The sequence below is a fragment of the Carassius gibelio genome, chromosome B22 (assembly GCF_023724105.1).
Source record: "Carassius gibelio isolate Cgi1373 ecotype wild population from Czech Republic chromosome B22, carGib1.2-hapl.c, whole genome shotgun sequence".
Lineage (NCBI taxonomy): Eukaryota > Metazoa > Chordata > Actinopteri > Cypriniformes > Cyprinidae > Carassius > Carassius gibelio.
Genome location: NC_068417.1, coordinates 6,063,387 through 6,075,689, shown reverse-complemented (window position 1 = coordinate 6,075,689; position 12,303 = coordinate 6,063,387). Strand labels below are relative to the sequence as shown.

The window sequence follows — 12,303 nt, the reverse complement described above, 5'->3', positions numbered from 1 at the left end:
TAGGCCTACAGATCTTTTTTTTTGTTGTTGTTTTTTTACTTTAGACTCTAAAGTTAAAAGTTTCTATTAAGGTTATTGTAAAGGCTGCTTAAATGCTGTCGCTGATGAGCCGCTGATCGCTGTCAGATTCTGTGATATGTATGTCCGCGTTGGATTGTGGCTAATGGGCTTAGAATGAGCCCCGCTCGGCCCGTGTTCTGGCTTACTGTAATATTTCACCGGTAATAAGACCGAAATAATATAATTAAAATAAAGAAATGAATGAATACAATGATAACATCTAAATAAATGTTGATAGATGTAGCGTTATAGTTTTAAAAATATCAATAAACAGCAAATCAACACAGCTTCCAAATAATAACCGAAAAAAAGACCTAAATAATAATAATACATAATTAATATACAGCGCCGCCCCTCCCACCACGCGCATCACGCGCTGTTCGTCAACCCATTCTCACTCCCAAAGCCTCAATCTCTTAAACTCATTGATAACAGTAAGAACAACAAGTTTCTTAAGAATTATGTACGTTTTTTCCTATACTTGTTGAGGAGTCAGTTATTGTTTTTATTTATTTATTTTATTTTTTATTGTTATTATGTTTGTTTGTTAATGTATTCAATGCAGTGCTGTTTCTTCTTTGTAAAAGATAAATAAAAAAAAAAAAAAAAACGTCAAAAACTGAGGCGTGGTCAAGCGCCTCCAGCGTCACTGACATGAGATGTTTATCGCTTTGAAATCACGTTCAAGAAGTCTCATTCAGCACACATCGCGATACAAATAAGCGCCTTATGTTTACTCTCTGTATTACATCGGTCATCCGAGGCTGTCTTTGAGTTTCATTGTGTTTAACTAAATGAACACAGCTGCTAACTGGTTAAACTCTATCGGTCACGTAACGTGACTTGCCACAGACCTGGGTTCCGTTTTATATTCATTTCAGGTTCAAAGATGTAAGTTGTATTTGTAGTAAAATCATGGTAACCATGACACCTACAATAGTAGGTAAAACCCAGTAAACAAGACATTTACCATGTTTTTTTTTTACCACAATAACTGTGGTTTTACTATGGTTTCGTAATAGCACAATAATCACCAAAATAACTATAGTTGTACCACTGTAATGATAGTGTTTTAATGTGCTTTTATATGACATATTTCACAGTAATCACATTTACTGTACCATGCTTGTAATACCTTTTTTAATGTAAATAAAAAAAAAATAAGCCCATCTTGCAGTTCATTCATATTACTTATATTTTGCTCACAGATCACTATTAACATTCTGTATATAATTCTGTTTTATTTTCTTTCCCCTTGTATTTATTTTTTAGCTGAAAAGACGTAAAGGAAGCAGTCACCCCAGTCGTGTTTGTGGAGAAGTTTTCCTTCAGAAATGGAGAAGACAGAAAGCTGCAGAGGCAGGTTGGTCTGTGATAGTTTGTCCCTTTTATCAAACATTCCTGTTGTTATCATTTGCACAGCATTTGTTGTTTCTTAAACTGTTGTACGGTCCAAATACCCACACTTGCCCTCTTTGCACATTTCCTTTATTTGGCCCAAGTGAACATGAAGATCACAAGTGTGTGTCGATCTTAACATGACAAAGATCGTTTCAACTTTGCATTTTAAAATAAACTTCTAAATGTCTTTTCAATAGTCCCTATTAAAGATGACAATTTAATTTGTGGTGCTTCTAATTAAGTGATAAAAAGCAGTTGCAAATGATGTACAAAATTAATATACTTTTCTGTGCACCAAGAAAACGTGCAACACTTTGTTTTACTACTAAATTATTCTCAATATCTAATTATTATTATTAATATTTCACATACATTGGAAAGGTTTGCGTGACCTCCTGTGAGATCTCTGCAAAAAGTATCACGATTAATTCCAAAACATGATGCACGATGGGATAGCGTTGTATAGCGCTCCGGAGCAGTATTGGAGAGGTTTAGTGTGAGTTAAGGATGCTGCGCTTTGGCAATATTAAGACCGGGGACAGTCATGCATGCACTGTCATGTGCACAAGCTCTCAAGTGACTAAGACCTCAAGTGTGGGTATTTGGAAAGGGGAAAAGTCTTTAAAATGATCCCTAAATACAGTCGCACATCAAAGTCTTAATAATTCAGTAATTCAATTTAACACTTGTATGATTTTGTACAAGCCCCTGGACCGTCTCATCTGACACTATCACAATATTGGAAAATCAGTTGCCCCACACAGTCAGAAAGTTTATATTGTTCATTGGCTTCTCATTAAATTACTTCAAATAAGCCCCATCAGTTCATGTTCCCCCATACTAGTTTAAATGCTAGTTTAATGTGTCACGTGATATATATTAAATCTTTGATTAATTTGTCAGAACCAGATCAATTACACTACTGATAACAGTCCTATTAGCATGTATTAATTTTTAAACCAACTCATATGAATATAGCTTGCTATTAATGACTTGCTTTTAATAATGGATGTATTTAACATTTAATTATACAGCATCTTTGCAGAGATTGCTTTCATGGTCTAAAAATTTATTAGTTAAAGTATATAGTAATGTACAAGTTGCATGTAATGAAATAATATTTCCTTTCTTTCTGTCTTACAGGATTGTTTGCAGATAATGCTGTTCTTCTTTTTCAGAAGTTTTTGGTGAGCCAACCCTCACAAACCTTCCTAAAAACTAAAAGAGCTATTACTGAGTCTCAGCGAATCTTGCTATGATCAGCTCTTCCCAGGTACATTTGTTTAAAATATTTTTGAATCAACATTTACTCCTCAAATGCTCTGGTCTGAATCTTATTTTAAATTAATTTAATTATATGTTTAATGAGCAATATTCATTGCACACAGAGTAAGTAGAGATTATCTTGTTCCACAGAAGAGAAGGAAGACCAAGGAAATGATTTGCTCAGGATGAGGAATGAAGACGGCCATCTTGTGCTCAAACAAACAGAAGTCCTCTGGTATGTGTGTGTGGAAGCAGTGCTGTGTTATGTGTTACATTTGATCTTAGGACTGAGAGATCCTCTGGCTGAGAACAAGCTACACCACATCAGTGCTGGATATCAACCACAAACTGTTTCCAGACACGAAAGAAGAAGATCACGATGGGGAGATGAAACCAGTTTAGATGTGATGATAAGGAATCATTATTTTCTGAAACAGTATCACATGTCTTATATGTATCACATGATCTGTATCACAGTTGACTGGATGGGACTGTGACTTTTAAGGACATTTCATCACTCATCTATTTGAACTGATTAATATATGAGGTTAATGTATTTTTGATGATAAATAATTATTTTCCTTGAATCTTATTTGTCTTGATGCTACTTTATCATCTTTATAGTCTATGCTTCAATAAAATGAATATAGTGTATATTGTGTTCTGAAGATTCTTGGAAAAAACACATAATTTACTAGTCAGGCTCATATGTGTTTATTTTAGACTTGGAAAAAGTACATATTATTAATTATCGGGATTATTTTTTACTTAAGACATAAAAATATTTGATCAAAATTAATGACATCTGAGACAACAAAAAACTGTGCAACAAGTAGCCTATATGTGCTGCGCAAAATGAAACCAGACGGCAGAAAGCGGCATCCTATTTTTTTTTAAGCTTATTTTAAGCATAAAGATTTGTTTTTATTGTGAATGTGCACAAATAAAGGCAAAGCGTTTACAATTACGATTATCTTTTTGACTAAAATGAGAATTTGTTTCCACAGTTCCACTGAAAAAAAAAAAAAAAAAAAAAATCAAGTGATTGTGCTGGGGCAGCATGCACACACAGTTACTTTGACAATGCAGTCTCTTCATTATCATAATAAAATACAAAAACACTGCGCAGTTTAAATATGTAGTAAAATCTGTGCCATTAAATGTTATCACTGCACCACCGTGATGTTATGCGAAACATTTTGTTTTACGTAGATATTTGAACGTGAGTAAAGTACATAATAAATACAAATACATCGCAAATACGGAAACATTTGATTTTGTGTCGAATGAGAGAGCCAATGTTGCTTTCAGTTTCGTTTTGGCTTAAATTAATTAGTTTTGGCTTGTTGTCTGTATTGCTATAGCTTCTTATATTTTTAATTCTTGTTATTTTCTAAATACTGTTAATTGAAATGATTGTTGTGGAGTGAGATGAACTAAAATAGCCTAGCTATGTAAACTGTAATCCAGTACTGATTCCAAATTACATGACAAAAATTATAGTTAGTAACATAATCCATTACATTACACATTTTAGTTAATCTAATCAGACTACTTTAGATTACTTTTGACCTAACTTGACTTATAGTAAATAGTATAATATTCTACCATATTGACATAAAAATACAAAGAGTAATATATTCATATAATTTCACAAAGCTTGTCAGAATATTCTGTTTTTGCTTCAAATTGGGTTATTATTAAATCAAATTATGTGTATGATTATTATTATATAACTAAATGATATGAAATTATATAAATTATATGTATATGAATTATATAACAAAAATTTAATAACTGTAATAACAGATTTAGGTTAAATAAAGATGTCAGTCTTTATTTTTTTCTTTTTAGGAAACAAATCAAAGAAAAAAATAAACTAATTCTGTTTCTAACATTCTGTATGTTGCTCAAAAACAAAATATATATTGTGTCCATTTTTTTTTAACCCAGTCATTTAAAAATAACACATTTTTTAAAACAAAAAATACGAGTTCACATATCGCACCTTAACACGCATGGAAAACATAATTAGAACTAGCTACTGAATTAGTTAAAAATGCCTATCCATATACAGCTATGATTCGCGAACCTCAAACTGACTCAAATGATTCGCGATCCCGCTACGAACTCCCGAACTGATTCAAATGATTTGCAATCCCCAAACTGACTAAAATGATTCGCGAACCCTAAACTGACTCAAATGATTTGCGAACCTGCTCTGAACTTCCGAACTGATTCAAATGATTCGCGATCCCCAAACTGACTCAAATGATTCGCGAACCCCAAACTGACTCAAATGATTTGCGAACCTGCTCCGAACTCCCGAACTGATTCAAATGATTCGCGATCCCCAAACTGACTCAAATGATTCGCGAACCCCAAACTGACTCAAATGATTTGCGAACCCGCTCTGAACTCCCGAACTGACTCAAATGATTCGCGATACCCAAAAGGACTCAAATGATTCGTGATACTGCTACGAACTCCCAAACTGAATCAAATGATTCGCGACCCCCAAACTGACTCAAATGATTCGCGAACCTGCTACGTACGAACTGCCGAACTGACTCAAATGATTCGCGAAACCGCTCCGAACTCTCGAACTGATTCAAATGATTCGCGATCCCCAAACTGACTCAAATGATTCGCGAACCCCAAACTGACACAAATGATTTGCGAACCCGCTCCGAACTCCCGACCTCCCGAACTGACTCAAATGATTCGCGATCCCCAAAAGGACTCAAATGATTTGCGATACCGCTACGAACTCCCAAACTAAATCAAATGATTCGCGACCCCCAAACTGACTCAAATGATTCGCGAACCTGCTACGAACTCCCGAACTGACTCAAATGATTCGCGAAACCGCTCCGAACTCTCGAATTGATTCAAATGATTCGCGATCCCCAAAATGACTGAGATGATTCGCGAACCCGCTTTGAACTCCCGAGCTGATTCAAATGATTTGCGATCCCCAAACTGACTCAAATGATTCGCGAACCCACTTTGAACTCCCGAACTGACTCAAATGATTCGCGAACCCGCTACGAACTCCCGAGCTGATTCAAATGATTCGCGATCCTGCTCCGAACTCCCGAATTGACTCAAATGATTCGCGAACACACTTTGAACTCCCAAACTGACTCAAATGATTCACGATCCCCAAACTGACTCAAATGATTCGCGATCCCGCTCCGAATTCTCAAACTGACTGAAATGATTCGCGAGCCCGCTTTGAACTCCCAAACTGACTCAAATGATTCGCGAACCTGCTCCGAACTCCCGAACTGACTCAAATGATTTTAAACCGCTCCGAACTCTCGAACTGATTCAAATGATTCGCGAACCCGCTCCGAACTCCCGAACTGACTCATGATTCGCAATCATTTCAGAACTGTAACAACAATACTGTGAAACCGTGATATGTTTGCTTAAGGTTATCATACCATCAAAATCTCATACCGGCCCATGACTAATAAATATGTATATTCCATTTGTTGTTATTAACATGAAGTGCATTAAACATTACATCAAGGTTTTCCAAACTAGGGTTTGTGACTTTAATAAAAAAGCTAATTAATTAAATCATAAAAAAATACATTAAAATAAATAATTTTAAAACCAATCAAAATAAAATAAAATCTTACTAAAAAAAGTTTAACATTTCATTTGTTTACGTGCATGTCATGTGGACATAACCAACATCAGAGAATCATAAACATGCAAATGTGATAATTATTAATATATATATATATTTTTAAATCTCAGGGGTACTTCAAGTAAACATATTTGGTGAAAGAGGATCAGATGACAAAAGTTTGTGAATTTGTGTGTTTTAATGTGTTTGAAAGACAAACACCTTCCAAATACACAGTAATACATGGTTAAATATCAGGCCTTTAATTTAGTGTTGAGATGTTCAAGCATGACAGAAGGAGGTTACCACATTATATTACGTTTTATTTATAATTAATTTGAATGTGTTTAAAAAATCATTTAATGTAAGAAATGTCTTTGGCTATTGGCAGCATAAAAAAATAACATAAAAAACGAAACGATGTGACCGCAATGGGCAGAACAATACAAGTTACCCCTAAACAAATGTGTTTAACAAATAATTTAGTGTAAGAAATGTCTTAGATTATTGGCAGCATAAAAAACGAAACGATGTGACAGCAATGGGCAGAACAATATAAGTTACCGCTAAAATCCATCGAGCATATGAACTTGTTGCCCGAAACATATCAACAAGAAAGAATGAAGGATACCCTGTAAAACAACTGCAATCATGTGATAGAAAATTACTGTATTCATCACTATGATCATCCCCGCGATCCTCAATTACAAGTTCATTTTCGAATTCCTCCTCCACGTCGCTCTCCTCCACTTCTCCTTCTCCAGCCTCCGCTAACTCTGCCTGCCTTGCTTGCACTAAAAGCTCTCGCCCAGATGCGCACGGCTCTCCCTCTTTGAAACAATGGATAAGGTGATCCTCACTTCCATCAGAAGCTACTGTCAGGCCACATACCTAAGGATAACATCCCGAAATTAATGAAATATATTATCTCCTCTTTCTCCCTCGCACACACACGCACGCGCGCCCAAATTTTGTTCGGCAAATTTGACAACTGTCAGCTTAAATGTCAAATCATACTTTTTTCTTTTTGTCTCCATGGTGGTATTGAGAGAATTAAGAAAAACTGAAGACTAAAAGAAAGTTCGTTAACCTCTTTGTTATGTTGCCATAGTGATGAGTCGTTCATGAACTGTTGTTGTGTCTGTCATGTGAAATCTAATCAAAACATAGAACAGACGATCTGACGGGATTGAAAAGATCAAATACAACCCGATACTAAATAAACAGACCAGGCTTCTATTTGAGACTGGCCTTTATTTACCCAAACCTGTCATCACACCAGGCGTTTAAAAGAGACAGGCGTCTATTTGGGACTCGGCTATTATTTGAAGTTTTACGGTATGTCATCTCTGTTCAGTTTAAATAGTGTCTGTGCATTTATTTGCAATCAAGTCAATGATATCGCTGTAGATGAAGTGTCCCCAACTAAGCAAGCCAGAGGCGACAGCGGCAAGGAACCGAAACTCCATCGGTGACAGAATGGAGAAAAAAACCTTGGGAGAAACCAGGCTCAGTTGGGGGGCCAGTTCTCCTCTGACCAGACGAAACCAGTAGTTCAATTCCAGGCTGCAGCAAAGTCAGATTGTGCAGAAGAATCATCTGTTTCCTGTGGTCTTGTCCTGGTGGTCCTCTGAGACAAGGTCTTTACAGGGGATCTGTATCTGGGGCTCTAGTTGTCCTGGTCTCCGCTGTCTTTCAGGGCTGTAGAGGTCCTTTCTAGGTGCTGATCCACCATCTGGTCTGGATACATACTGGATCCGGGTGACTGCAGTGACCCTCTGATCTGGATACAGACTGGATCTGGTGGCCACGGTGACCTCGGAACAAGAGAGAAACAGACAAATATTAGCGTAGATGCCATTCTTCTAATGATGTAGAAAGTACATAGGGTGTTATGTGAAGTGTTTCCGGTTCCGGTTTACCTAATTAATGCAGCCTAAAAATCCCTTTAACGGATTTGGATAATAAAAGCATATTAGTATGTTATGTGTATGCCAGGTTAAAGAGATGGGTTTTTAATCTAGATTTAAACTGCAAGAGTGTGTCTGCCTCCCGAACAATGTTAGGTAGGTTATTCCAGAGTTTAGGCGCCAAATAGGAAAAGGATCTGCCGCCCGCAGTTGATTTTGATATTCTAGGTATTATCAAATTGCCTGAGTTTTGAGAACGTAGCGGACGTAGAGGAGTATAATGTAAAATGAGCTCATTCAAATACTGAGGTGCTAAACCGTTCAGGGCCTTATAAGTAATAATCAATATTTTAAAATCTATACGATGTTTGATAGGGAGCCAGTGCAGCGATGACAGGACCGGGCTAATATGGTCATCAAGAACTCTTTCTGCTGCATTTTGGACTAGCTGTAGTTTGTTTACTAAGCGTGCAGAACATCCACCCAATAAAGCATTACAATAATCTAACCTTCAGGTCATAAATGCATGGATTAAGATTTCTGCATTTGACACTGAGAGCATAGGCCGTAATTTAGATATATTTTTGAGATGGAAAAATTCAGTTTTACAAATGCTAGAAATGTGGCTTTCTAAGGAAAGATTGCGATCAAATAGCACACCTAGGTTCCTAACTGATGACGAAGAATTGACAGAGCAACCATCAAGTCTTAGACAGTGTTCTAGGTTATTACAAGCAGAGTTTTTAGGTCCTATAATTAACACCTCTGTTTTTTCTGAATTTAGCAGTAAGAAATTACTCGTCATCCAATTTTTTATATCGATGTGACGAGTGGGGCGGGGCCGAGGGACGTGGGACTCGAGACAGGTGGTGGGGCGCAGGTGCAGCTCATCTCCAATCACTACACCTGGCCTCACTCCTCGTGCCCACGTCTCTCGGCCCCGCCCCACTCGTCACAATCGACTATGCATTCCATTAGTTTTTCAAATTGGTGTGTTTCACCGGGCCGTGAAGAAATATAGAGCTGAGTATCATCAGCATAACAGTGAAAGCTAACACCATGTTTCCTGATGATATCTCCCAAGGGTAACATATAAAGCGTGAAGAGTAACGGCCCTAGTACTGAGCCTTGAGGTACTCCATACTGCACTTGTGATCGATATGATACATCTTCATTCACTGCTACGAACTGATGGCGGTCATATAAGTACGATTTAAACCATGCTAATGCACTTCCACTAATTCCGACAAAGTGTTCAAGTCTATGCAAAAGAATGCTGTGGTCAATTGTGTCAAATGCAGCACTAAGATCCAATAAAACTAATAGAGAGATACACCCACGATCAGATGATAAGAGCAGATCATTTGTAACTCTAAGGAGAGCAGTCTCAGTACTATGATACGGTCTAAATCCTGACTGGAAATCCTCACATATACCATTTTTCTCTAAGAAGGAATATAATTGTGAGGATACCACCTTTTCTAGTATCTTGGACAGAAAAGGGAGATTTGAGATTGGTCTATAATTAACTAGTTCTTTGGGGTCAAGTTGTGTTTTTTTTATGAGAGGCTTAATAACAGCAAGTTTGAAGGTTTTGGGGACATATCCTAATGACAATGAGGAATTAATAATAGTCAGAAGAGGATCTATGACTTCTGGAAGCACCTCTTTTAGGAGCTTAGATTGTATAGGGTCTAACATACATGTTGTTGGTTTAGATGATTTAACAAGTTTATAAAATTCTTCCTCTCCTATAGTAGAGAATGAGTGGAACTGTTCCTCAGGGGGTCTTTAGTGCACTCTCTGATGTGATACTGTAGCTGACGGCTGAATGGTTGCAATTTTATCTCTAATAGTATCGATTTTAGAAGTAAAGTAGTTCATAAAGTCATTACTGCTGTGGTGTTGGGAAATGTCAACACTTGTTGAGGCTTTATTTTTCGTTAATTTAGCCACTGTATTGAATAAATACCTGGGGTTATGTTTGTTTTCTTCTAAAAGAGAAAAAAAGTAATCAGATCTAGCAGTTTTTAATGCTTTTCTGTATGATATGTTACTTTCCCGCCAAGCAATACGAAATACCTCTAGTTTTGTTTTCCTCCAGTTGCGCTCCATTTTTCGGGCTGCTCTCTTTAGGGTGCGAGTATGCTCATAATACCATGGTGTCAAACTGTTTTCCTTAACCTTCCTTAAGCGTAAAGGAGCAACTGTATTTAAAGTGCTAGAAAAGAGAGAGTCCATAGTTTCTGTTACATCATCAAGTTGTTCTGAGGTTTTGGATATGCTAAGGAATTTGGATACATCAGGAAGATAACTTAAAAAGCAGTCTTTTGTGGTAGAAGTGATGGTTCTTCGATACTTGTAACAAGAAGTAGAATTTACAATTTTGGCTATATGAAGCTTGCACAGAACTAAATAATGATCTGAGATATCATCACTTGGCTGAATAATTTCAACACTATCAACATCAATTCCATGTGACAGTATTAAATCTAGAGTATGATTTCGACAATGAGTAGGTCCTGAAACATGTTGTCTAACACCAATAGAGTTCAGAATGTCTATAAATGCTGATCCCAATGCATCTTTTTCATTATCGACATGGATATTAAAATCACCAACTATTAAACTTTATCTGCAGCCAGAACTAACTCGGATGTAAAATCACCAAACTCTTTAATAAAGTCTGTATGGTGGCCTGGTGGCCTGTATACAGTAGCCAGTACAAACATAACAGGGGATTTATCATTAACATTTGTTTCTCTGGATAATGTTATATGTAGCACCATTACTTCAAACGAGTTATACTTGAAGCCTGCCCTCTGAGAAATCCTGAAAACATTGTAATAAATTGAAGCAACTCCTCCCCCTTTGCCTTTTAGACGTGGCTCGTGTTTCTAACAGTAATCTTGGGGGTGGACTCATTTATAATGCAATCATCAGGTTTTAGCCAGGTTTCTGTCAAACAGATTACATCTATATTATGATCAGTTATCATATTATTTACAAAAAGTTTTTTCCTAGAAATGGATCTGATATTCAATAAGCCAAGTTTTATCATTTGTTTATCCATATTGCATTTGTTTTTTATTTGTTGAACCTAAATTAAATTATTAACCTTAACTTGGTTTGGACATTTTTTGTATTTTCTAGTTCGGGGAACAGACACAGTCTCTATAGTGTGATATCTAGGTGAAAGAGTCTCTATGTGCTGAGAATTAACTGACCTCTGTGACGGGAGGCAGCTAGTAGACGGTCGGTTTAGCCAGTCTGTCTGCTTCCTGACCTGGGCCCCAGATAGTCAAGTATGAACTCTAAGACTATTTGCCATCAATAATCAACAGAGTGATGATTCAAATTAAAATCAATGTGTTCATCAGTAGTTGATGCAATGTTGAAACACTTCTTAAACCTGAAATGATTTTTTATAAATCAATCTTCAAATGCTGTCACTGACAATGCAATGCTGCAATTTGGAAATAGTGGAATAACTATTAGGAATTTCACTGTTATCATATTTTTCTTTGTTTCACCAGTTTTCATAATGTAGACAGACTGAGTGCATAAGTCTTTGGTGTTATTTTATATAATAAAAAGCCTAATAAATCAGCACATTACATGAGATCAAATAAACCATGTGTATGCGTCCACATTCTGTTGCTTTGTGTTTACTGGTGAAAGAGCAATACCTGAAACACAAAAGTACATTTCTCAAATAACAACAAACTTTACGATTATAATTTTGAGCAAAAATAATTATGATCGGTTTAGCCTTTATACAAACTGACTAAAATGCTCTTACATTTCATTGGCTTAAACTTGACCAAACAAAAAAAGGACAGGGTTGACTAAATATGATTACTAAAATGTACATTTGAGTAAAACTAAGACTGAATTAAAAACCGCTGCCAAACTTAATACTGCTGTGTGGTTAATTAATAATAATCTTACTGCTAAAATGTCAAGTTTTCATTGACTAAAACTAGACTAAAATGTTGAGACTTTCAGTCGACTAAAACTAAACAG

At 36.3% G+C, this 12,303-nt stretch overlaps 1 protein-coding gene across 1 annotated transcript in view; it reads right to left on the bottom strand.

Moving 5' to 3' along the window:
• LOC127987694 (uncharacterized) overlaps window positions 1–12,303 on the bottom strand; it is a 2,462,016-nt gene that overhangs the window by 846,657 nt on the left and 1,603,056 nt on the right. The window lies entirely within an intron of this gene.